The following is a 26,753-nucleotide window of genomic DNA, read 5'->3' as shown; positions in this document are numbered from 1 at the left end:
CAAATTAATTTTAGGAATGTTTTCTCTAGTTCTGTAAGGTATGTTAATGATATTTTGAAAGGAATTGCATTAAATCTGTATAACAGTTTTGGGAATATGGCCATTTTCACTATGTTCTTCCTATCCAGGAGCAAGGGATATCATTCTATTTTCTAATATCCTTTTTGATCTCCTTTTCAGAGTGCTATAATTTTCAATATATAGACCTCTTACTTCCATTGTTAGATTGATTCCCAAGTGTTTCATTTTTTGGATGCTATTGTGAATGGTGTGGTTTCCCTAATTTCTCTCTCAGTGAGTTTGTTACTTGAGTACAGGAAGGTTATTGATTTTTGAGTGTTGACTTTGTATCCAGTTATGCTACTGAATTTGGTTATTAAATCCAGAAGTCTTTTGGTAGAGTGTTTAGGGTCTTCTATGTAGAATATCATGTTGTCTATGAACAATGATAATTTTACTTCTTCCTCTCCTATCCTTATTCACTTTATTTCTCTCTCTTGTCTAATTGCTCTGGCTAATGTTTCCAAAACTACATTGCATAGGAGTGGTGATAGTGGATATACTTATCTTCTTCCTGGTTTTAGAGTGAAAGCTTTCAGTTTTTTCCATTTAATATGATATTGGTTGTTGATTTGCCATAGATGGCTTTTATTGGATGGAGATAAAGACCATCTATTCTGATTTTCTGTAGGATTTTTGCCATGAGTGGGTGTTAGACTTTGTCAAAAGCTTTTTCTGCATCTCTGAGATTATCATGTGATTTTTGTCTTTGGCCCTGTTGACATGTATATTATATTTATTGATTTGTGTATTTTGAAGCATCCCTGCATTCCTGGAATGAATTCCACTTCATCATAGTGTATATTCTTCTCAGTGATTTACTATACACTGTTTGCTAGAATCTTAGTGTGGATTTTTGCATCTATGTTCATTAGGGGACTGGCCTGAGGTTCTCTTCTTTGGTTGGGTCCTTCTCTGGTTTTGGTATCAGGGTAATACTTGCCTCCAGGAATGAGTTAGGGACTGTTTCTTCCCTTTCATTAAAGAGTTTGAGGAGTATTGGAATTAAATCCTCTCTAAATTTCTAGTAAAATTCAGCAGTGAATCCATTAGGACTTGACAATATCTTAAGTGAATCTCAAAATAATGTTGAGTGACATGAGTCATACAGAAAAAAGTACATACTATGTTATTTCATTTATAAAAATTTTAGAAAATACAAGACTTCCTTATAGTGACAGGAAGCAGATATATACACATGACTGCCAAAGGACAAGTGAAGGAGAAGCACAAAGAAACTTTGGGGCATGTTAGATGCCTTCACTATCTTCCTAGCATGATGATGTGTGCACATACGTCAAAGCTGACCAAATTGTACATTTTAAATATGAAGTTTATTGTACATGCATTATACCTCAATAAAGTCATTGTGAAAAAAATTTCCAGTATGCCTCTCCCACCCTTTCCTCTTAGGACTTTGATTTGAGAAATTTTTTTAAAGTCCCTTCTTCTGCTCTGTGTCCCTTTCAGTTACACTCACTCTGTGACAATTAAGCTGGGCAATGACACCATTCTTTCACAGCAGTGAGGTGGAAGCGTCAGGATCCATGGAAGCGGTTAAAACACCCTGGTTTCTCCTCATGGTGCCAAGCTAGGAGCCCTGCTGCTTCGGCCACGTGTCAAAGGGTCCTTCCCGTGGCTCTCCCAGACAAAGGGTCCAACGTCTCTGCCAGTCTCGGCAGCTGTGGGTCCAGAACTGGGGTTGCTCCACAGATGACAGCGTAAACAGAGACGTCTTTCCTGGGGAACCCAGACAAGCTCTGAGTAGCAGCCAGCACCTGTCCCAAGACAAAAGCTGTGACTACACCTATTTTATTAGTACACGTTTGCAATGCATTATGATACTTTTGTTGTGATATATTTACTAGGTAAATATATACATGACATATACAAATGGCAAATATAAATAATATTTACAAGCATTTCCAATACAACTATATATATATATATATATATATGTATATGCCATATATATGACAAGTATAAATAATAATAGCATGTTGATTCCACCCACTTCTTAAAAAATATAAAACTCCTTTCATGTGGGTGCCAGGAGGCCTCAAGTCAAGGGAGGGATTTTCTAGGGGGCGACCAGAACCCCTCAAGCCCTCCCTCCCACTACCATGATGAAATGCTGCTTGCCGCCTGCCTCAGCCTGCCCTCATCTCCACCTGGCTTTGGTCTCCCCTTCCATCGAGGTCGCTCTCAGGAGTCTCAGGGCTGACTGTCCCCTCTCTAGTCTCATCCTCTCTGTCCTCTGCCCTTCTGAGTGGTCTGGTAGCTCTCCAATTACTTCTCTGCATTGACTGATTCCCCGTTGTATTTAGGTCTGGGTATTTCCCTAAATTATATCCCTGCCTGGCATTCCTCTCCGTGTACAGACACTCTGAATATCCTGTACTCTCCCATGCTTTATGTTTTCATTTATTATTCAAATGACTCCCAAATCTATGTATCTAACCCTAAACTCTCTCTAAGCTTGAGATTCACAGATGGTTGACTATAAATAAGGTAAGTCCCTAACAAATGAAAAGAAAAGACTATTTTAAATCTGCAACTCAAAATCATGAGGTCTGTTAGTGGAGCAGAAACCATGGAGACTTTCTAAAGGCAGGATGCTGATAGCGTTAGCCTGAAGAAAGAAGCAAGGCCCACATGTGGGCAAGAGAGGACCATGCCCAAAGAAGGAAAGGCCAAGAGCTCCAAAGATCCAGGGCAGCCCAAAGGCGGAACACCAAGAGGAGCTGCCCTGTGTGATCTCCCCCAAACAATCCCTGCCCGCATCTATGTGAAGAGCCAGCAGAGGCCCCTGGATGTACCCTTCGGGCAGCCCAGTGTGCGGGCTTGGCTCAGAGAAAGGCAGTGCCCCGTGTGTTACCAGGTTCTGGGTGGTGTAGGCTCTTTATGGCAATTCTCTCCAGGTTTTTGTTGTCTTAGAAAAAGAACTGGACAAGGCACTTGAAAAAGGTAGCAAGATTTTACATTTATTAAAGGTAGAGAAAGAAATATGTCCTGCAGAATGAGTGCGGGCCACTGAGAAAGCTCACAGCAGCCACCAGCCTCAGGGCAGGCATCTTTCTCATATCCTCCTGTTTTCCAGGCTGATGTATGCCATCCTATCAAAAACCTGCTTGGTTTGGAGCCAGAAGACTTGAATATAGCATTTTCCTATTGGTCCCACCTGCAGGCTTTGGAGCTGGGGTTTTTTTTGGTTTGTCTGTTTGGAGGTTAGTTGTTTTCGTTTTGTTTTGTGTTGTTTTTCACACATGTAGCCTGGAGCTCCATGATTGATGGGTCACTGCCCATTTGCCCCACTGGCTGGCCCCACGCTAATCTCCTTCCTCTTGTGCATACCAGAAACTGGAGGATGCACCCCCACAAGACCAGCTCTGTCATACCCTGCTCTCAGCTGTACACCCGCCTTCCCCCACTCTCCCTCCCAGCCCACTCCGTCCTCAAGGGAGCAGCATAAACAGCTATTAGAATCTCTAATCTGACCTCTCAGTTACAACCATGAACACAGTCAACAATTGTAAGTATTTGAGGAAAGCCAACACCGTGAAACAATAAGAAAGGACGTAAGGAGGCGAAATGTAATGACACCAAGACTGACATATAATCCAAATCCCCAGAGGAAGAAGGGAGGGCTTTGTGTTTGAGAAACAATAGGCAAGTTACGAGAGAAAAAGAATCCATCACAGATCATGAACATTAAAAAAACCATAGTAGTCAAAATAAAAAATTAGCCATACAAAATGTAAATACAAAAGATAATACTAATAATTGAAAGAGTTTTCAGTATGATAAAAGAGAGAATATAAAGTAAAAAAATAGCCTTTGTTCCAAGGACTTGGTGAGGAATCCATGACCATAGACGGCCTGGGTCCCTCTAATTGGAATGTGGGGCATGGGACCTACATATAACCTCTGACTGGGGGTGGCGCTTAGGGCGGGCATTGCTGAGGCGTGAGGAGCTGATCGGAGATTTCTTCACATGCAGACAGGCAGGGGAGCTGCAGTTAAGGCTGAGGAAGAAGCAGGAAGTGGTAGGCGGTCTCGCTTTGGCCTTCCACCACCTTAGACCATCACCATAACAGTACAGTAATGTATACTAGGGCAAGAACCTTTCAACAATTACATTTTATAGAATTACTGAACTAAGAAAGGAAAAGGATGTTATAGTCAAAGGACTCAAAGGAAGAGCCGCTAACCATGGCTGTGGATGTGATTCGGTGGCAGACTGCCTGCCTAGCATGCAAGGACTACAGGTTCACTCCCCAGAATCACACAAGACCAAACAAGCAAAGCAAAACTGCCAAACAAGAGCACTATACCAGGCAAAACTACCCTTCACAAATGGTGAAGGCATACACCTGTAATCCCATGCTCAGGAGGCTGAGGCAGGAAGACGGTGAGTCTGAGACCAGCCTAGGCTACATAAGGAGTTCAAGGCCAGTTTGTCTCACAAAAGGCAAAAAACAAAAAATAAATACATTAAAAAAGGAGAGACAGAGACTTTCTCAAGTAACAGAAGCTGAGGAAATTCATTGCAATTATACCTACCAAACATAGGCCAGGTGTGTTAGCACACAACTGTGATTCTAGCACTTGGAAGGCTGAGGCTGGAAGATGACTATGAGTTTAAGGTCAGCTTGGGCCACATAGCGAGTTCAAAGCCAGTCTGAAGAATATAACAAGACCTGTGTCTAAAAAAAAAATGATACAAGGAGCTCTTTAATTTGAAAGAATGATCAACACAATAGCATGAGAAAGTATAAAGCTCATTAATAAAAGAAAGTTTATAGACAGGTGTAAATACCATACTACTATTAATGATGATGGTTGAATCACTTTAAATCCCAGTATAAAAGAAGACTTCCAAAGGAGGTTAGATGATAAAGGTATTAAAAGTCAGTGTAGGAACCAGGGGTGTAGCTCAGTGATTAAGAATGCCCTGAATATGCACAAGGCCCTGAATTCAATCGCCAGTACCACCAAAAAAAAAAAAAGAAAGAAAGAAAGAAAGAATAATAAGTGTAACCAAAAAATATGTTAGAAGGTATAGTCTTAAGTACACAAGTAAATTGTGAGGGGCTGGGGATTTAGCTCAGCAGCATAAGCGCCTGCCTTACAAATGTGCGGTTGTGAGTTCAATCCCTGGTACCAATAAAAACGAAAAAAAAAAAGACAAAAAAAAAAAAAAAAAGTAAATTGTGATAATACTTCATAAACTGTGGTAGGGGAAAAGTTAGTGTAGAGTTTTATAGCAATTGGCCTAAAATTATCATCAGTTTAACAGATACTATTACAACTATAAGATATTTTGTGTAAGCCCACGGGGAAAAAAACAAAAAAAAATTCAGCAATTACACAAAAGAAAGGAATCAAAACCTATCAACATAGAACATCAACACATACAAGCAGAGTCTGTAAAAGAGGAAAAGATAGACAAAATAATTACAAGGCTAACAGAAAACAATCATGAAAATGGCAACTGTAATTATCAACAATCACTTTAAATGTGAAAAGATTAAATTCCTCAATTAAAAGACACAAGATGACTGAATGTATTTTAAAAACTCAACTATACGCTGTCTACAAGAAACTCAGCTCAGATGTAAGGACATACAAGGTCTGAAAGTGAAAGGAGAGAAGAGACTCCATAAAAATAGGAACCGAAAGACTGCTGGTGACTGTTCTTGTTTCAGACTTTACATCAAACACTGTCATGGGATACATAAGGCTACCTTATAATAATAAAAGGGTTGATCCACCAGAAAGATATAAAAAGTATAAATATATATGCATCCACCATCAGAGGACCTAAATACATAAAGTAAATGTTTACAGAACTAAAGGAAGAAATATTCATAAGCAGTGATGTGACAACAGTAGGAGACTTTAATACTGATGATGAAGAGAACATTCAGACACAAAATCAATAAAGAAACAAAGACTTAAACAAAACTATCAGTGACCAAGGAGAACTAACAGACATACAGCATTTCCACCCATAGGAAGGATGAGCATTTTTCTCAAACCCAAAAATCTTTCTACAGGATAGATCATGTTAGATCACTAAACCAGTCTTAAAAAATTTAAAATTGAAATCACACCAAGTATCTTTTCTGACCACAATGGAATGAAACAAGAAATCAACAACAGAAGGAAAACTAGAAAATGTACAAATATGTAGAAGTTAAACACCAGCTCTTGAGCAAACAGCTCCAAGAAGAAATCAGAAAAGAAACTAGAAAATGGCTTAAGACAAACAAAAATGAAAATGTAACATACGAACATTTATGAAACACAGCAAAGGCGATCCTAAGGGGGAATTCATACTGATAAATGCTGATGTTAAGAAAACAAGATATCAAGGAAGTAGCCTAACTTTACACTTCAAAGGACTAGGAAAAAGAACAAATTAAATCCAAAGTTAGTAGAAAGGAAAAACAAAGATGAGAGCAGAAATAAACACAACAGAAAAACAATGGAAAAACCAACAAAATTAAATAGCTGATTTTTGAAAAGATAAAATTAACCTTTTAGCTAGATTAACTCAGAAAAAAGACTCTAATAATTAAAATCAGAAAAGAAAGAAGAAACATTACAACTGATGTCAGAGAAGCAAAGATATTTTGAGTTATTATAAATATTTTACATCAACAAACTGGATAATTTCAAAGAAACAGATAAATTTCTAGAAACAACCTACCAAGATTAAATCATGAATAAACAAAGTCTGAACAACTCTGTAACTAGTATGGAGAGGAGTAAGTAATCAAAACCCTTCCAACAGTTCGGTACCATAGCGTACACCTGTAATCTCACCTACTATTGAGGCTGAGGCAGCCTGAGCAACCTGGTGAGATCCTGTCTCCAAATAAAATAATAACTAAGAAGGCTGGGGATGTAGCTCAGTGCTCCCCGGGTTGCAGGACTGCAGATGCATGTATATACACACATACACACGACAGCAAAGATGCTTATGTTGGTGAATGTTTGGTTGGTTGGCTGATTGCTTGGTTTTGAGATGGAGCCTCACCACGTTGCCCAAGTTAGCCTTAAACTCTTTCACTGGCCTGGCAAGATCTGGGGCTACAGGTGTGTGTTGCCACACGCAGCAAACAGACTTTTTCAAACCTGGGTTACACTAGCTATTTTTTTCCAGGGCTTGGAATCAATTCCTGGGTCTTGTACATGCTAGGCAAGTGCTTTGCCTTTGAGATACACCTCCAGTCCTGATTTAGTAAAGTTTAAAGAATCGATGGCAGAATTTCTCAAATCTAAACAATTAAAGAAGAAACACTGGCTAGGGATATAGCCCAGTGGCACAGCGCCTGCCTGACAAGCATGAGATCCTGAGTTTGATTCCCTGCACCAGAAAAAAAAAAAAATAAAGAAATGCTTCCTAACTCGCTCTATACTGTTGGCATTACCATGATACCAAATCCAAAAAAATTCTAAAAGAAAACCACAAACGAACGTCACTTATGAACATTAACGCAAAAATCCTCAATAAAATACTAAGCCAAATTCAGCAGCATACTGAGCTATCATATATCATGGCCAAGTGGAATTTATTCCTGGAAAGCAAAAACAGGCATAAAATTGATCAGACTGATTGTACCATATTAACAGAATGAAGAAAAGCCACGTGGTCACCTCCATTGATAGGGAAAATGCAGGATAGAGAGCTTGCTTGCCTAGCATGTTCAAGGTACTAGGTTCAAACCCCAGCAGAATCCTCTCCCTCAAACAGCCAAACAAACAAGCAAGCAAAAGCTGGGCATGGTGGCACACACCTGTAACGCCAGCACTTAGAAGGCTGAGGCCGGAAGAGAGCTGCTGCAGGTAAAGGCCGGCCTGCACTGCATAGAAAACTCTGTCTCAAAAAGACAAAAAACAAAACAAAACAACAACAAAAACCTACTCAACAAGCTAGGACTAGAATGAAATTATTCAACATGATAAAAACTATATACGAGAAATCCACAGTGACCCCATCCTCAGCGTTGAAAGGCCAAAAGCTTTTCCTCTAGAATTGGGAATGAGGCAAAGATGTCAACGTTCTACTCCCAGGAGTACTGAAAGCTCCAGCCAGAGCATTGGTTAAGAAAGGAAAAAAAGACACCACCTTGTAAAAAAAGAAAGAGAGACAGGCATGGTGGCACACTCCTGTAATGCCAGCACTCAGGAGGCTGAGGCAGGAGGATTGGTGCAAGTTTGAGACCAACGTGGGCTATAAAGTTAGTTCAAGGCCAGCCTGAACTGTATACTGAGACTCTATCTCAAAAAGGAAAAAAAGATAAGAAAGATAAAAATAAAATCCTCTGTTGCTGATTTGCAAACAACACAATCCTTTTTTTAATCAAAAAAGTCATAACAAAATTAGAGAATTATAATAGTTAATATATTAACTATTATCTTCTTTTGAAGTTCTGTAAGGTCTCCAGTGTAGGTTTTATTGGTCTTGTTCTGTACTGTTTTGGTCAATTCTATTATACCTGATGATATAGGCAACTCTTTTTAAAATAGCAAGAGACATAATGGTAACCATTTTTGATCACCTGCTATACTATTTTTGTATCATGTACTATGCCCATCCTTCTGTTCTAACTGACTCTGTTTTGTCACATTTGGTTTTATTCTCTTCCAAAAAAAGTAATTAGAACTGTGGGAGTAATAAAACCAAAAAAGCATAATTGTTATTGTAAAAAAGGGAGGAAAAGAAAGTGGTCTAAAGGAAATAACTGCATGTATATTTAAGTGTGTAGGATAGAAAACCATATTACTGAGTTTTTGTTGGATCATTGGACAGAACTGTCTGCAATCTCACTGTATGAATGTCCACTTTCTATGCTTTAATTTTGTAATTTGGACAATTGTTTCTAAGATGACAATATGAAATCTATTAACTAGTGATTTCTAACTGTATATTTTTTTCTTGAAATTCTGTATTACTTGTACCCTCTTACTGCTTTGGGTTTTTTTTTTCCTTTCTTTTTACTCTTTAAATTAAAAAATAGTTAATTTACTGCATATCATTAATTTTAAAGTAGTTACTCAGAGTACAAGAAAGACATAAACCAAAAAGATTCTTACAAAGCAGGACCAAGCAGATAATAACACAAAATTAAAGTAATGAACATGTGAAGTGATGGAAATGTTTATTAGCTTAATTTAATCATTCTACAATGCATGTGCATATTAAAATATCACCTTGTACCCCATAAGTATATAAAGTTTTCATTTGTCAGTTTTAAAGATTTAAACAGAAAATCTTAAAAGACTCCATTAAAAAGCTAGTCAAACTAATAAATGAATTCAGTACAGTTTCAACATATATTAGTATGTTTCTATATACTTCCAAACTAAAAAGAAATTTACAGTGAAATAAATCAGGACACACAGGTTTAAATATCTTTTTTTGGAGGGGACAGAATCTCACTATGTAGGCTGGCCTTGAACTCACTTATGTAGCCCAAGCTGGCCTCAGCTCACAGTGATTCTCCTGCCTCAGCCTCCTGAGAGTGCTGAAATACAAGTGTGAGCTACGACGCCCAGCCTGCACATAGTTTCTCTTACATGAGAAACACAGTATAAATAAACTAAAGGGCAAAATAAGAGATCAAAGATAGGAAACAAGGACATCAATCTTTTGTAAAAGGGAAAGGGACCAAGAGATAAAGGGGGACGATAGGGACAGGGGGGAAACAAAAAGGATGCGGCTTTGCTGTGTGTATGTGCACCAGCACCCCACAATGAGCATCATCATTATTTACAGCAGGCGTAAACTAAAAATATTGGAGAAAACTTAGATGAACAAAAATAAGTAAATAATGGAAAAATCTTAAATTTGAAAAAATGCTTTAAAAATAAGAGAACAACAAAAAATATACATACAATAAAAGAAATTCATGAGGAAAATTCCACTTACACTAAACACCAAAAGAATAAAACATATAGGCACAAACTTAGTAGAACTTAATGAAAACTACCAAACACCGATGAAAGAAAACAAGACAAAAACAAGCTGGGAGACTCCCATGACCTTGGAAGGAAAGACTTCATACTGTTATAATGCCCAAACAAAACAGAATGATTTAGGAATTCAATGCAATTCCTGTCAAAACCCCAGTGGAAATTTTTACCAGTGTGGGAAAAACATGCTTAGATTCATGTGGAATCACAAATGACCATGAATAGTCAAATAAATAGAAAAAAGTTTAAAAAGCTGAAGGTATCACACTTTCTGACTTTAAAATACACTGCAAAGTTACAATAACTAAGTCAGTATGGTGTTGGCACACAAACAGATAGACCAATGGAACAGAACCAAACCCACATGCATACAATCAACTGATCTTCCATAAGGTGTTAAGAATATACAGTAGGGTGCAAAGCATACAGGGCCCAGGAAGAGAGACAAGGCAGCTCACCCTTCCTGTGGACCGACCTGGACTTGGGCTGAGGATCCAGAACACTATGCTTTCCTCCTCCTCCCCTATAAATAACCTGGGTGATGTGGAGGACTGGTTGAGTTAATAACAACTGAGTTACAAATGCTGGCATTGTTTCATTGACTTTGCAGATCTAGGACCAGAACAAGACAGAAGGAAATCCCCCAATCCTGAGAAACATGCAGTATCAGACATGGCACCAATAGACATAAAATGATATCTCCAGAGCCTCATAGACGAGTTTAGGAATGAAGTTATTAACGACCTAAAGCAAGATATAAGTAGAATAGTTAGTGAAATGCTAAGCACTGCCCAAGAAAAAACAGATGGTGGAATGGAAGAACAGAAAAAAAGGGGAGAATTGTTTGATGGAGAAAATAGAGAAAACATAGAATATGTGAAGCAGGTTCAAAGAGATTACTAGGAAACTAAAAACTCTATTGAAAGCTGGCATAACAGCTTGAAAGAAACTAAGGATAGATTATCTGAACTGGAGGGCAGATTCGTAATATGGGAGCATGAAATGGAAAACTTCTTAAAAATAACAAAAAAACAAACAGCTGGGGTGGGGGATTTAGCTCAGCGGCATAAGCACCTGCCTTGCAAGCAGGTGGTCGTGAGTTCGATTTCCTGGTACCAATAAAAAATGAAAAAGACAAAAAAAAAAACAGCAATAATACAAAGGCTAGAAGATGATAAGAGGATTATAACTTAAGAATTAAGAACATAAAAGAAGAAGTAGGGACACAAACAAATGGACTACAAAAGCTATTCACAGAAATAATCCAAGAGAATTTCCCTAATTTAGCAAAAGGTAAAGATACTCAGATGTATGAGGCATACAGGACCCCAGCCACCTACAACCCAAACAGAGCTACACCCAGGCACATAATCAAAATTCCAGAAATCCAATATAAGAACAGAATATTAAAAGCCATCAGAGACAAGAAACAGATCACTTACAAGGGAACACCCATCAGAATTAGACTTTTCGGCACAAACTATCAAATCACGAAGCGTGTGGGGGGAAATAATTCAAGCTTTGAAAGATAATAACCTCCAGCCAAGATTGATATATCTTGCACAACTATCCCTGGAAATTGATGGAAAAACAAGGTGCTTCCAGGATAAAGAGGAACTAGGGAAATTTGCAACCACCAATTCAACTCTACAGAGAATACTGCAGGATATTCTAAAAAAGAAAAATACCAAGATTCCAGAAATAATGGCAGAGAGGCCACAATGAATGGAGCAGAAAGCGAAATGAAGAAGATAAACTGACAACAAACGACAGAAAAAGATCTCAACAGAAATGAGGCAGAGAAGATTGGATGGTAAGAACAGCTATTTTGGAGAAAACAAGACATCATAATAGCTAGTGCTGATTTAGTATCATCGTGGTTTGAAGTCCCATCAAGCTTGTATTCTTCTGTCTCCATCTGTCTTAAAAGGTTGTATCTTATCGGATTTTATTATATGTGATAATATGAGCAAAAACTTTTATAGACAAGAAGATTATACAGAAACCATTGTTCATTTTCTGTTAGCTGGTTCTAAATACCCTGTAATAATATCATTCTCTTGAATGGTTTTACAGTGTCTTGATATGTTTGGTGCTACAGTATATGAAGTTATATTCAAAGATTTCAAGGAAAGAGTCACTATGGTAACTACTTTTATGTCAGGATATCTTGAGGTGAAACACTATTTTGCTTAAATGGTTATGTTTTGACCTGTGCTGTTCTGTTGTTATGCCCTCTTTTATCTCAATCCCCCCCCCATTTTTTTTAAATTAGTTACTTTTTTATTTTTATCTTTTTAATTAAGGGAAAAATAAATAAAAAATAGCAGGAGACATTATAGTAACCTATTTTGATTTCCTATTAACTTGATTTGAAACCCTGTATGCCCTCACCATCTTGTTTTGACTGATTTTCCCCTATTCTGCTTTCCTTGATAGTGCCAAGTTCGAAAGTATAGGCATAACTGTGAAGATAGTGAAATTCATTATGACGCCCATTCTGGTTGACTATTATCTTCTTTTGAAGTCCTGTAATGTCTCCAATGTTTTGGTTTTATTCTTTACTATTTTGTTCAATTTTATTATAACTGATGATATAGGCAATTCTTCTTAAGATAGCAAGAGGCAGTATGGTAACCACTGTTGATCACCTTGTATTTTGTTTTTATTATCTATTATGTCCATCATTTTGATTTGACTGACTCTGTTCTGATATGTCACGTTTGGTTTTACTCTCTTCAAAAGAAGTAATAAGAACTGTGGGAGTAATAAAACCCAAAATGTGTAATTGTCATTGTACAAAAGAAAAGAAAAGAAGGTGCTCTAAAGGTTATACTGCATATATGTTTGAGTGTGTAGGATGGATAACCATATTGCTGAGTTTTTTTGGATCATTGAACAAAACTGTTTGCATTCTCACTGTTTGAAAGTCCACTTTGTATGCTTTAATTTTGTAACTTGAACAACTATTTTGAAGATGAGAGTATGTAATCTATTGACTGGTGATTTCTTACTGTCTATTTTTTAAATTTTGTATTACTTGTACCCTTTTGGTTTTTTTTTTTTTTCTTTTTCTCCTTAAATAAAAAGAAAAAAGAGATCACTCATACCTGTCGGGATGGTGATTATCAAAAAAGTGAAGACGGAGTAAGAGAATGTGTGGCAAATTGAGGCCCCACATCTATTCATGTATGTACAGAATGGTACTGCCATTAGATATTTAAAAACCCAATATGAAAGTTTCTTTTTAAAAATTAGAGCAACAGGTATGTAATTCCAGCACTAGGGAGACTGAGACAGGAAAATCATTACACATTCAAAGCAGCCTGGGCTACAAAGAAAGACCCTGCCTCAAAAATAAATGAATAAATAAAATTTTAAAAATGTTTTGAACTATAAATATTATGATTATATGAGCCAGTAATCACACTTCTGGGTACTTACATAAAAGAATTGAAATCAGGATCTCAGAGAGATATTAGCACTCCTACATTCCTTGCAGCAATGTCCAAAATGCCCAAAGGAAGGAGAAACTTACCTCTCCATCACAGGGTCAAAGAAAATTGACCCTGGCGTGGTGGTAATCCCAGCACTCTAGGAGGCTGAAGCAGGAGGATCACAAGTTCACACCCAGCCAAAGCAACACAGCAATTTAGCAAGACACCTGTCTCAAAATAAAAGCTGTAGGTCAGTGCAGAGGCCCTGAGTGCACACACAAACACAAAAAGAAAGAGAGACAGACAGACAGAGAGAGAGAAAGAGAGAGAGAGAGAGAGAATACCACTCAGTCTTTAAAAAGAAGGAAATTCTGCAATATGTGAATACATGGATGAACTTTGAAGATACTGTGCTAAGTGAAATAAGGCAGCATAGAAAGACAAATATTGAATGATTCCATTTTATGACAAAGCAGTGAAACTCAGGGAATCACAGAGTGCGATGGTGTTACCAGGGGCTGGGGGAGGAACTGATCAGTGGGCAAAAAGCGTCTGTCAAGCGAGATGAGAAACTCCAGGGCACCGCTCTGAACACCGTGTCTACCGGCCATGTTTGTCTCATTCTTCTAAATTTTCCTTAGAAAGGGAGATCACAAGTGTTCCAACAACAATAAAACAGTTTTAAAGTTAGAAAAAAATATTACCAGATCATAAGACCAAGTGAGGAATTCTTGTGAAACTCAACATGCAGGAAAAAAAAATATGACAACATATTTAAGAAATATGGACAGTAGTTTCTGAAGTCAAATATCACTCGAATATGGATTTCAAAAGAAGAAATAAGAATAGGGAGAAAATTTTTCTTCTGAGATCCGCGCCATGTTGGAACTTACGAAGCTGGGAAACCAAGCAAGCAGCCTGCCTCCCTGCTAAGCAATAATGAACCTACTAGTGCCCGGCCCAGAGTCCAACATCCCACTTCCCTTACCCGCCTTCTTCTGTCCCCCCATCATTAGCAAATGGGGACTAGAAATCTGAGCATCTCTTGGGAGGCTGACCATGGGAAATAAGGGGGATTTCCTTCTACCATCTCTTTGAAGGCAAATATTTTTACTACTGTTTTGCTCTGTTCTGATTAATGGTACTGCTCTATTCAATATTCTGTTTTGATAAGTTCTATAATGTTCTGTATTTCATTGTATTTTGATATACATGATTGAAAGAACAACTATTGTAAAGATAATGAAATATACTGTGATACCTATTACTGTTATCCCAGTAACCTTCTGTGAAGTTCTGTACCAATTTCTACATGGTCTCAGTTGGCTTTATTCTGTCTTGTTCTGTTGTATTTTACTACTTTCAAAATAAAATTTTAAAATAAATAAATAAATAAATTACTAGATACTTTAAAAAAACAAAAAACAAAATTTTTAAAGAAATGTTGAAAGTACTGCTCTGACTTCATGAATACATTTACCCATTAGTGGCCTCATTTTAAACAGAGGTTGAAAAATGGTGGAACCAGAGCTGGGGATTTGGCTCAGAGGCCTAAGCCCCTGCCTGACAAGCTCAAGGTCATGAGTTCAATCCCCAGTACCAAAAAAATAAAAATAAAAATGGTGGAACTTGAAGGCAGGGCCCAGCTGGCAGAAGTAAGTCATCCAGTAAGTCTTCTCATTCTTTCTTGGTTCCATAGCCTCCATGATGCTGGCAGCTTTCTTCCTCCATGTGCTGCCTACCACAGTTTTTCTGCCTCACCGCAGACCTACGGGCAATGGCGCCAGTGACCATGGACTGACAGCTCTGAAACTGTAAGCCAAAACAAACCCATCCTCCTGTCAGCCGATTCGGTCTCAGCCACAGAAACCTGACTGACATACTTAGCATCAAGGTCATCAGAAGCAAGAAATGGTTTTTCTTAACAGAACTTCTCTGCCCTACTGGTTTCAGAAATGTGACCGTAGTAGTCAGCTGTCTTATTTCTGGGACAAATACTGTACGGTTTAAGGAAGGAGAGATCTATTTCACTCCCAATTTTGGAGACTTCAGTCCAAAGCCACCTGGCTCCAAAGCAGAAATATTATAGCAGAAGGGCAAAACTACTTGGTTCATGGCAGCGGGAATGCAGAGCACTACGGTGCTACATGGGAAGGGGCCAAGCGGAGCCGAGGCTCACACCCCCACAGCCGGTATGGTTTCTAGCTAGGTGAGCCTCATGCAGACGCAGGTGGGGCTTCGGAAGGTGACTGTGTCAGGTGGGGGGAGAGCTGACTGGCTGGCAGGAGGCGGCACGCTGCTGGGCTCAGTGGCATGGAAGGCCCTCTCCCTCCCTCCCGGCTCCTCCCCTGCTCCCTGCTTCCTGTCGGCTATGCCAAGAGCAGCTATTTTGCTGCCATGCCCGGTGCCAAGTCATCCTATCCTGAAGCCAGCAGACTACGGACGAAACCTCAACAGATTGTGAGCCAAAATAAACTCCCCTCCTTTAAGTTGTTGGTGTCAGGTATTGTGCCTCAGAATCAGAAAATGACTAAGACAACAACCCACTCAGACACACCTAGAGATGTGCTTCGATAATCCCCTCAGCAGCGCTTCCAATGCCAATCAAACCCAGAGGCTTAACCGTCTACACTACACTACCCTCGGCTTTCCGACGGACAGTGGGCTTCAGGTGTTTCATGAGCCCTAGAGAAAAAGCGTCACGGTGAATGGATTATGCACTAGAGACCTTTGTGCATGGAGGGGATGGAGTGTCCCAGCACAGTGCCCAAAGGCAGCTGCCTTAAGTGACCAGAGAGCTGTCCCCAACACCATCCATCTTCAGGAAAGGAAACCCTCCTCAGCCTGGGTGACAACCCAGCAGGCCTGTGACATTCCTGCTGGTACACGGAACAGTCTGTGGTCACTCTTCGTTGCAAAACCAATGCTACTCCAGACCTCAGAGCGTTAATTCAAGGTAGTCATTGAACTCTGAGTTTATTTTTACCTTCACTTCTCTGTCCCCCAGCTTGAGCCTGACCAGCTGGAAGCCTCCTCGAAGGCAGCGTGAGGGTGTTGGCACCCTCTCTCTTTTTCCACTGTGTGTCCCTAGCCAGACACCACAGCTAATACTACAGCCTGGTCCTGGGGGACCAAGTTGGAGGGGGGCTGCTGCAGCTGTAAATGAGAGTCAGGATTTTTTTGCCAGGCAGATGTTAAATTCCTCCTCTTTCTTGTGCGGTGCTTGAATACCCTCTCCACAGGTTCCTGGCTCAGCCTCTGTTTACCAAGACTGTGTCCAACCTGTGGCTGCATCTCAAGTCCAGTCTCATTTCAGACACTGTGGAGACAGCAACCTCAGCTCCTGGGCATCACCTCCAGCCCGCAACTATGAAGCAGCTCTGCACAGGACCCAAGGAGGTCGGGAGTTTGTCACGGTTTGACATGGTGCCCAGAAGCTCCATTGGAGCTGGAGATTGAGCCCTCCAAACTCACATGTTCACGGTATTTGGAGGTGGATCCTTCAGCGGGTAATCAGGGTTAGGTGAAGTCACGTGGGCAGAGTCCCCAGATGGTGTCAGCATCTTCATGAAGAGAAGAGACTTGAGCAAGCAGTTTTGTAGATCTCACCATGTGACACCCTCTACCATGCAGTGATATCAAAGACAGCCCCAGCAGACGCTGAGCAAACGCTGGCTAACACTGCCCTCTAGGACATCCCAACCCACAAAAGTGTGAAATACAAAGCTCTGGTCAACATCAGCTCCTATGGCTTGATTCAACCTACACACTCCAAACAAATTTCTATATGTCACCAATTACCCAGTCTCGAGTATTTTGCTACAGTAGCAGAGAACCAAGCTAAATGGAGTCTTTGCATGCTGTCTCCTATGGGGCCCGCACCTGTCCAGAGGGAACGCCCACACTTCCCTTGCCTGAAAACACTCCAGAGGGCTGGCAGGGTCCATTGAGGTGCCAGTGAGTCCCCTCTCCCTCCTGGCTTCCCTCCAGCTGTGGGTCACTCGTTAGGATCTTAGCAAAGCCAGCCCTCACCGACTGAGGTGAGGGTGCAGAGCTCACCCTGTCCCCTACACCAGACTCACAGTAGAGGTTGCTTCAGGGACTTCCTCCCCACCAGACCCTCCTGTCTCATGTATCTACTCCTGCATCTCAGGGTAGGCAATGGATGTCAAAAGCTGGATGCAACAACATATGCCTACAATCCCAGCCGCTGGGAGGCTGAGGCAGGAGAATCGAAAATTCAAGGCTACCCCGGACAACCTAGCAAGACTCTCTTTCAACTTTAAAAAGTAAAATAAAAATGGCTGGAGGTGTCGGTGGTAGAGCACTTATGGCATCATACATCATACACGGCACACGTGGACACACTCAAAATCCTGGGGTAGAATTTAGTGCCTCTTTAGAAAATCAAAAGCTGACCTGGAATCCCACTCTGTATTTCCACATCTGTGCCATATAGTGTGCTCAGTAGGAAATTTAAGACCCCATGACATCGCTATGAATCCATCTTTTTTTCTTCTAAGTACAAACAACAATTTCTATTTTAAAGGTGAGGAAAAGTCATTTCTCTTAGAGAGGTCAGAGAGGTGAGGCCATTGTCCCCTTCCCAGTCACCCATAAGGCTGGCAGTAGCCAGGTCTGTCTGGCAGCTTTTGAGAGACGCGCGGTCATTGACCCCAAGGCCAAGGGGAAAATACGGGGACACACAGGGAACCGTCTCCCTCGTTTAGGGACAAGTCACCAGGAGCGACTCCATGCTACCTTAGACCCCACCTCCGTCCACTTGGATGGCCTGATTCGGCCCCCAGGCTCACAGGACACATTCTGAGAACTGGGGTAGGAAAAAAGCTGGGACAACTCGGCTTGTGGGAGAGACTTGCCATTCTACCCATCTGGCGACCGTCCCAGCTGGATGTGACTTTCTGGCTGACTCACCTGCTCCACCATCCAAGGCAAACACTATGAGGACAGGACTTGGCTCGGCCAAGACCGGAGCCGCAGGAGGCTGGGAGCCCAGCCAGGTCCTCGCCTTGGTGTTTTCTCGTGTCGAGGCCTTGTTTTCTTCTTATCTTCTGTGAACTTGGGAACAACACCTCCCCGGACCACACAGGAAGAAGCTGAGAGGTCAGCAGCGGGGAGACTGACCTGCCTCATCCTCACAAGAGAGGAAAGTACATGGCCCTGAGCACTTCCAGGATGGGCTGGGCTTGGTCTCCAAGGAGGTCCAGTTGGGTATGAGACGTTAAAAAGGTGCCGTCATGATGTGAAGGGGTGATTACAATACGGTGCTAAGTGAAGACAGCTCAGCTCCATCCTTTCCAGACAGAAGCAGCGTTCCAGCTTGGACCAGCGCTTCTGGTGGACAGGCCTGGAGGGCAAAGGTGCAGGAGGGCCAGGCGGCTGGCTCTGGGGGTCTCTATGGGTCCTGGGATCATGTCCTTTCAGACTGACCTAAAGAGTTGAGGTCAGGACAGGATCACCTCCGTCACATCCCACATCCTCTTGCAGAGATGGCCCTCTACCCTCCCCAAATACAGACGAAGTCCTCCTATGCCACACCGGCTCCCCTGGGTAACTGGGCACCCCATCTGCGATACTAGGAGATCCCACCCAACATACAGTGGGAGCCATGTCTGTGGGGCCAGAGTGAGCATGGAGCCCCTCCTCAGTAAGGGAGACACACGAGACACACTCACACTCAGCCACAACCATACACCTGTCTACCCCAGGACCAGCTGCCTTGAATCAAAAGCCCAGAAACTCATAAATGTTCTTGCTCAGGGTTTTGTTTTTACATACAGTGGGTCCCTAGTAGGTACATTTCCGCGCCACTAGGGCTTGAGTGAAATTCATACTGTAATCTGAAACACTTTTCCCAGGAAGCAATCTGCAGAGACGAACCTCTGCCCATCACGGGCGACCTCTCATGCACTGTGTGGGATTCTGGCTTCTTCCCCACGATGCTCCGCACATCTCTGCACTCTGAGAGGTAAATTACTTCACCTCAGTGTGCCTCGGTTACAGTGTCTGTGAAATGAGGCAGTTACAGACCCCACTGCACAGGACTGTTGTGAGGATGGAGGGAGTGAAATTTATGTTAGTTAGGTGCCTGGCACAGAGTAAGTACTCAGCTAGTGGCTGTAGGTGTCCGCGTGGGCAGTGCTAATTAGAATCACAAAACCCCACTGGCAAATGATCTCCACCTCCCACATCGCTCTCTGGCTTTCTCTCCCTCTCTCCCTCTTCCTTCGATTAGTTTTTTGGGCCAACTCCACCACCCATTTGCTGTCTCTCCACCTTGCAAGTTCAGCATCTGAAAACTGGGCTGTGACCACACTTTTAAACACTCACACTCAGCTCCCAGGCTCACGATAGTGCACACTCACACTCAAGCACCACAGCTCATGACTCAGCACACTCGCTCGAAGCTACCAGGCTCAGGGTGTGGAGCTGAGATGCTCCCGCCCATCGCACCTGGGAAACTCCATGAGCCCACAACTGACCCTCTTTTGCTGATTCGCAGCACACTTCCCAAGTTGTTTCCAGCCCTTTCTCTCGGGTTCCCAGGCTTCCCTCCAGCGCCCTTTCCTGACTGCTCCTGCTCACCCATTCTCTGGGCTCCCTCGATTTCCTTCTCCCGCCCTTTCTCCGCTCAGTCCCTTGATGGTGATGCCAGGACCCGCCTGCAGCCTTCTCTATCCCCGGCAGGAGGGCACCCTGCCTCACTGCTTGTCACCTTCCTCAGATCACAAGGGTGACATTTCCAGCCCCAGCCTCTCCTCGGCTGGAGACCTGCGTGGGCTGGAAGGAGCTGCACTGTGAGAGCCAGAAGCCTCAGCACTGCCTAGAGCCACCGAGTGTTCCTCCTGAGCCTGCCACCCTACGGGCGGGTGCTGCTCCCAAGGGGGAGGCTCAGGACACTCTCCCACTAATCACTCCTCAAGTCCAGGAGGTCTAACGCCCTACCTTTCCGCCAGCCCATCCGTCTCTCTCCACATGAGTCCGTATCAGCGGTAGGCAGTCAAGGCACCAGGGTCTCAAGCTCCGCATCATATTCCTCCTTCCCTTCCTCCTTTTGCACTCCCTCATTTCCCACATATTCAGTCAGTCAATCAACAAACACAGGTTGAACCTCCACACTACAATCAGCACCAGGAATTTAAAGAAGGAAAAAAAAAAGGGGGGGCCCTGAGATCAGGGAGCTCACCATATCATTTGAGAGGAGCATCACAAATCCCAATGCAGGGCCAGGGATTTAGCTCACCAGCATAAGCACCTGCCTGGCAAGCTTGAGGTTGTGAGTTCCATCACCTGTACCAAAAAATTTTTAAAAATTCTCAAGAACCCCAGTGCCCAGAAATATGCCCATACAAGGAATCCATGAACCACTCTCTCTGATAGTCACATAAATCTGAATGTATGATCATCACTGTGACATTTCAAACTAAAAGTAAAGACACTAGTTCAGTAGCAAACATCCAAGCACTCAGCACCCTGCTCTAGGGAATTCTGTGCTCATCTTTCTCCTGCTATCGTGTAACATACATGTACCTGTGTGTCTACTGCATGTTTCCAAACTTCATACGAAATGCGTCACACCCTACGTGCTGTTTTATAGAGGGATTTGTTTGCTCCACACTGGGTTTTTAAGGTGTGTACCTATTTTTAGGGGAGCATTTCAGAGGAGCCCTCCCCTCACTCTCCCACTGATGGACATGTGTGCGATTTCCAGTTCTGCCCTAATACAGCAATATTGTCATGAATCCTAAAAATCAGTTGCAAAATTCCAGGACCGGCATGTCTGATGTTATTCAGACACTGACAAATTGCTCTTCAAAGTGGTGGCACCCACTTATATACACTCCCACCAGCAGCCTAGGAGAGTTTATTTTTGTTTGTTTATCTACGCTCTGTATTTAAATACTTAGTAGTAACCCATTTTTACTGCTGCTAGTCTGCGAGATCTGAGCTTCCTTTTTTTTTATTTCCTGGATTTTTTTTCCCCTTTGTACCAGGGTCTTTCTGTGTAATATAGCTTGAACTCCCAGCAATCCTCCTGCCTCAGCCTCCTGACTGCTGGGATTACAGGTGGGCACCCACTGTCCCTGACTTGAACTCATGACCTTAGCTTGCCAGGCAGGCTCTGCGCCATTGAGCTGTATCTCCAGCTCCTTGAGCCTTGATGGAGTTGTATCTGGATTTCCTTTCCTGCTGAACTGCCTTTACATAACCTGTGCACATTTTTCTATTGTAACATTCCCTATTTTTCTATTTTATTTGTAGGCACTCTTTAAAAATTGTAAATCCTGATCTCTTGTCAATTCTCTAAACAATAAATACCTTCTCCTAAATAACTCTTTGCTTCGGCTGTGTTCCACTTGTCATGCCTAGACAGAAACCGTCAAACAAGCGCAGGTAAATTCACTTATTCCTGATGTATTCTGACCTTCTGTTTTTAAAATCACTATCTGCCCAGATATCATCAGTATCTCCTAGAAGTCTGAAAGATTAGCTTTTACTTATTTTGGAGCAGGAATGTAACAACCTGATCCCAGGTTTTTTCAGTGTGTATAACTAATTTTCCAGGCTTCCCCTATTTTCACAAGTCATTTTCCCCCACAGGTTTGAAAGCCCAGCTGCCGCCCTGGCTTCCCGCTGGGCCGCGCTCCGCACCCCCCCCCACATCCCCCCATCACCAGTCCTTCCCACCCACTCTGTCCCTGCACTCTGCAGATCAGCCCCACTCCCCCCTCCGCCTGGTGTTCTCTTCCAAAATTATCTAGCTCTTAATCCTCCCTATGAATTTCAGATCAGCTTGTCAAAGTCCAACCAGCCCCAAAACTTTTTTTTAAAAAAATTTTTTTTTAACTTCATTGAGATTTTGCTTGGGTTTATGGATTATTCGGGGTATGGGGAATTGGCACAGGTAGGAGGATAGCAAGTTTTCTGATTCATGAACACATGGCTCTCCGTTTATTTTTAGATCTTGCTTTAATTCTTCCCGTAATACTTTGTAATTCCCTCCATAAACATTTGCTATCTCTGACTGACTCACCGCTGGGGCCGACATGCTTTTTCTTGCCGTTGTGGATGGGCTCTTTGTTCTTCTATTCTGTTTTCTCTCTGGTCATCATCGAGGGCTAGGAACACTGGTCATTCTGCTGTGCTGACCTGGTGTCCAACGATATCACTGGACTCACCGCATACATCCAGTTATGGAAATGCTTCAGAGTCATCTGTGTGATGATTGTAGTTTGCAAAGAGAGAACACTTGGGTCTCTCCCTTTCCAAAGCTTACATTTCCTCTTTTTTAGTGCTGTCCCAAAGGCTGAGTTCTCCAAGGTAGAAAGGAAGTGGGACAGTATCGCTTCCTCCTGGTTTTACACCTATGAAGCACACACCTGAAAGTGTGCCTCGCATGTGTGCTTGATGGTTATTGGTAGATTAGCGTCATCATGTTTAAATTTTTCCTTCATGATTTCAAACTTCATCACGAACAAATGGCACAATTTTATCAAATGCTTTTTCGGTATCCAGTAAGAGGATCGTGTATTTTCTCCTTTAATTTCTCAATCTGAGGAGTCAGGTTAGATTCTCCTGAAGTGGACATTCTGACGTGCTGGGATAAACTGTAATGCACGCCGCTTCGTTCGTTTCTGTGGTGCTTTATTTATGACCTCGGTATCTAAGTTCCTAAGCAAACACATTGGTTCTTTCCTGCTGCACAGTACTTATCCCTGACAAGTGAATTCAAACAACAATAAACCGTGCTTATCTCTCAGCTTCTGTGGGTCAAAAATAGGGGAGCAACTTACGTTTATGGTGATCTTGGGGTCTCTGGGGAGGCTCCAGGCAGGTTGTGAGCCAGTGGAGCCGCTGCAGGATCGGACTCAGTTATGGCATGGCAGATTGGTGCTGACAGTTGGCAGAAGACTCAGTGTCTCATGCCATCTGCGGGATGCTGGAATATGCCCCTCACCCAGAAGTTAGCTTCCTCCAGAACGAGATAGACAGAGAGGGCAGACACTTTCATGTCTTTATAACATAGCCTCTGGTGCTGGGGGGTGCACCATATGATGGTGCACACCTATAATCCCAGCTCTGGGTTGGCTGAGGCAGGATTCCAGTGAATTTGAAATCAGCCTGGGCCACAGAAAGACCCTGTCTCAAAATAATAATAATAATAATAATAATAATAGCTTCCAGCATCACACGCTGTCACTTCTGCCCTATCCTGCTGGACAGAGACAAGCCATGGTTGGTGGGGAGCAGGCCCACCCCACCCCAGGAAGCAAGGATCCTGGGGAGCTACCTTGGAGCTGGGCTACCATAGTGAGGTTAGTCTGTAATTTTCTTTTCTTGAACTCAGCAAGTTTACTTAGCCTTTGGAATGTGCAAACCCGATTTAAGGTATCTGCTTTTTGATTCTCTGAAGGTTTAGTAAAGCCTTCCTGTTAAGCCTGTATTTTCTGAAGGGGAGGTTTGATTAACTGCACAGTTAGCGTTGATTAATTCAACTTTTCTATATCTTCCTGAGCAAGTTGACACTTCAGGTTTTCTAGAAAAGTAGGCATTTTTATAATTTCACTGACATGAAGTTATCCTATCATTCATCATTTTTTTAAAAATTTAACCTCATTTCAATTTATGTGCGTTTTTATTTTCAGTATTGCTTCTTGGCAGCCTTTTTCTTTCTTTCTCTGATGGGTCTCACTGGAAACTTCCTGTTACTTTTTTTTCAATGAACCAACGTTTAGTTTTCATTTCTTTTCTGCCTCCCTGACTTCGCTGTTTACCAGTCTCTTCCTCTGCTTTGCTTAGGTTTACTCTGCTGTGCCTTTTCTGCTTCCTTGTAAGAGAATAATTTAACACATAAATAATTTAACTTCTTATTTGTAGATATGCCTTAAAATTAGAATTGTTTTCCCTTGGCCTACAGGTTGAGATATGTAATGCTCTTGTTGTCACCTGTGATCAAGTATTTGGTGATTTTACTCTGCACATCGGTGTACACCTGTGACCCCAGAACTTAGGAGGCTGAGGCAAGACGATCTTGAGTTCAAGGCCAGCTGGACTAGATAACAGTTGGAGGTAAGCCCAAAACACCCTGTTTCAGAAAAGAGACAGTGTGTTTGTGATAAGTTTACCTCATTTATTAAGGAGTGACTAATAGTTAGAAATGTATAAAGGACTTAACGTCACTTTTATCACTAATTTCCAATATGCTTGCATAATTACTCTATGCATGCTTTAAGATAAACGTATGCTCTGAGTCAAGTATATTAGATTAAACTTTGTATTATGGGTAAAACCAGCTATATACTTACTATATTTTTACCTCCTGAATCTATCAGTGTCAGATATGTGTGAAAATCTCCTGTTCTGGGATTTGTTCCTTGATCTTTGCAATTCTAATGGTTTTTGTTGTGTTGCTAGATCCAGAAGTGGTCATGACTGTCATATTTGTTTGCTGGGCAGTTCTTATTACTGCGTAACATTCTATTATTCCTTTGCTATTAGTGGTTTTTCTTGATTTCATCTATTAGCACATTGTTATACCAGCTTTCTCATGAATACTTACATTCTTGTTCATATTATTTTCAACTTCTGTGCTTGATTCTGCACAGGTGTGTCTTTTGAGCAGCATATGAGTAGTTCACGACACTGATCAGTCTCTCATGCCATCTGCTCATCTCTGTATTTAATGTATATATATATATATGCACATTAAATTGTAATATATAAATGGTGATGTTTTTCACTTATTAATACTTTTTTTGTTTCTGCTTAATAACAGCAAAATCTCTGTTATTTTCTAGGGGACTTAAAAGTTTCCTATATTCTATGTTTTAATATTCTTTTGTATTAGTACATGTTTCCAGTACATAATGATCACAGTTTTCATGGGGAGTTGTTACATGTACATCTTAGTTCTTTTTTTCTCTCTCTCTTTTTTTCTCACCCTCTACCCCTCCCCTCCTTCCCTGTTCCTTTCAACTCCTGGTCTCTTTCCCATTAACAAAAGCTCTATTTTCATCCTTTTTTCCTTTCAACTCTTTATTTGTTCCCATCTTTTTTTCCCTCCCCTCCTTTCTTCTCCTTCCTCCATCTCTGATTCTCCCACAAACTTGAAAAATATCATCTCCCTCCTATTTATAAATCTTCCATTCATATATATATGTATATATATTTGAGTTTCTTATATAAGAGAAGCCATGTAATATTTAAGCTTCTGTGTCTTATTTCTCTTAATATTATGGTCCAATTTGCAATCCTCCTGCCTCAGCCTCCCAAGTAGGTGGGTTTATGGGCATGCATTGCTATACCTAACTAAAATGATTTTTAAAGGATAAAATTATAAAAGAGGGGAGAGAAAATTGTGTAAGCTGGAAAGCAGATGGATGAGGAACAACAGACCCAACATACCAGAAAAAAGCTGACACCAAAGCCAGCCACATAGGAAGCACAGCCAGAAGCTCACAGATGGCACAGTCATGAGAAGCCATGGAAACTGGAGGCACCAGAATGAGGGTGGGGGGACTATGCACAGTGTAACTGAATTCCCTCTGAGACTTCTATAGCCATGGGTTCCCTGAGCACGATGGCGGCTCACACACTACTGTCACAGATTAGAAGGTTCCTCCTGGTGAAAAGGGCTGACCCTAGAGAAAAGATCTACAGATGTGGCCACGGGAAAATGGTCCTGCCAGACCACCGCATGGCAACACTGGCTGTGACAAGGCCCACGTGGTCCACAGTGCTCTCAGACACTTTCCAGGACTCTGTCCTGAACCTCAATAAACAAAGCTATCAACCTGTTCAGGCAGTGTCTTGGTTACTTTTCTCTGGTTGCTGGGACAAAATACCCAACACTCAAAATGAAGGAAAGAAAGGTTTATTTAGCTCACAGTTTGTGGAGGTTTCAGTCCATAATTAGCTGACTCCAAGGCAGGGGGGCTCAGCACAGGCGCAACACTTAAGGAGCAGCCAGCAAAAGCAGCAGGAGCAAAAGTGGGAGAAGTGGTCCTCTTTTCCTCCCTTATATTGTAAGCAGGCTACCACCCCCCAGCAGGTGTAGTAATCATAAAATCTCTGTGCCCTCCTCTTAGGAAGGATGAGGATGTTTACAAAGTAAGAGCCCTGGCTCCCTGCTGAGTTTCTTAGTTAAACTTCTAAGCTTCTCAAGTTGACACAATGTATCAGCCATAACACTTAGTTACTTTTTCTTGTTGCTAAGACAAAAAGCCAATACCTACAGTTAAAGGAGGAAAG

At 41.8% G+C, this 26,753-nt stretch overlaps 1 long non-coding RNA gene across 1 annotated transcript; it reads right to left on the bottom strand.

Moving 5' to 3' along the window:
• Positions 1-1,320: 1,320 nt before the first annotated feature.
• LOC134478753 (uncharacterized) lies at positions 1,321-23,535 on the bottom strand. Its single transcript, XR_010051616.1, has 3 exons — positions 23,297-23,535; positions 13,583-13,708; positions 1,321-1,838 (listed from the first exon to the last, which is right to left on the bottom strand). It is a non-coding gene; the product is annotated as an uncharacterized LOC134478753 (long non-coding RNA).
• Between the last annotated feature and the right edge of the window lie 3,218 nt (positions 23,536-26,753).

Source organism: Cavia porcellus, unplaced genomic scaffold (genome assembly GCF_034190915.1).
Source record: "Cavia porcellus strain 051 isolate PalLab524CR breed Dunkin Hartley unplaced genomic scaffold, mCavPor4.1 scaffold_14, whole genome shotgun sequence".
NCBI lineage: Eukaryota > Metazoa > Chordata > Mammalia > Rodentia > Caviidae > Cavia > Cavia porcellus.
This window is presented reverse-complemented; position numbering and strand designations above follow the sequence as displayed.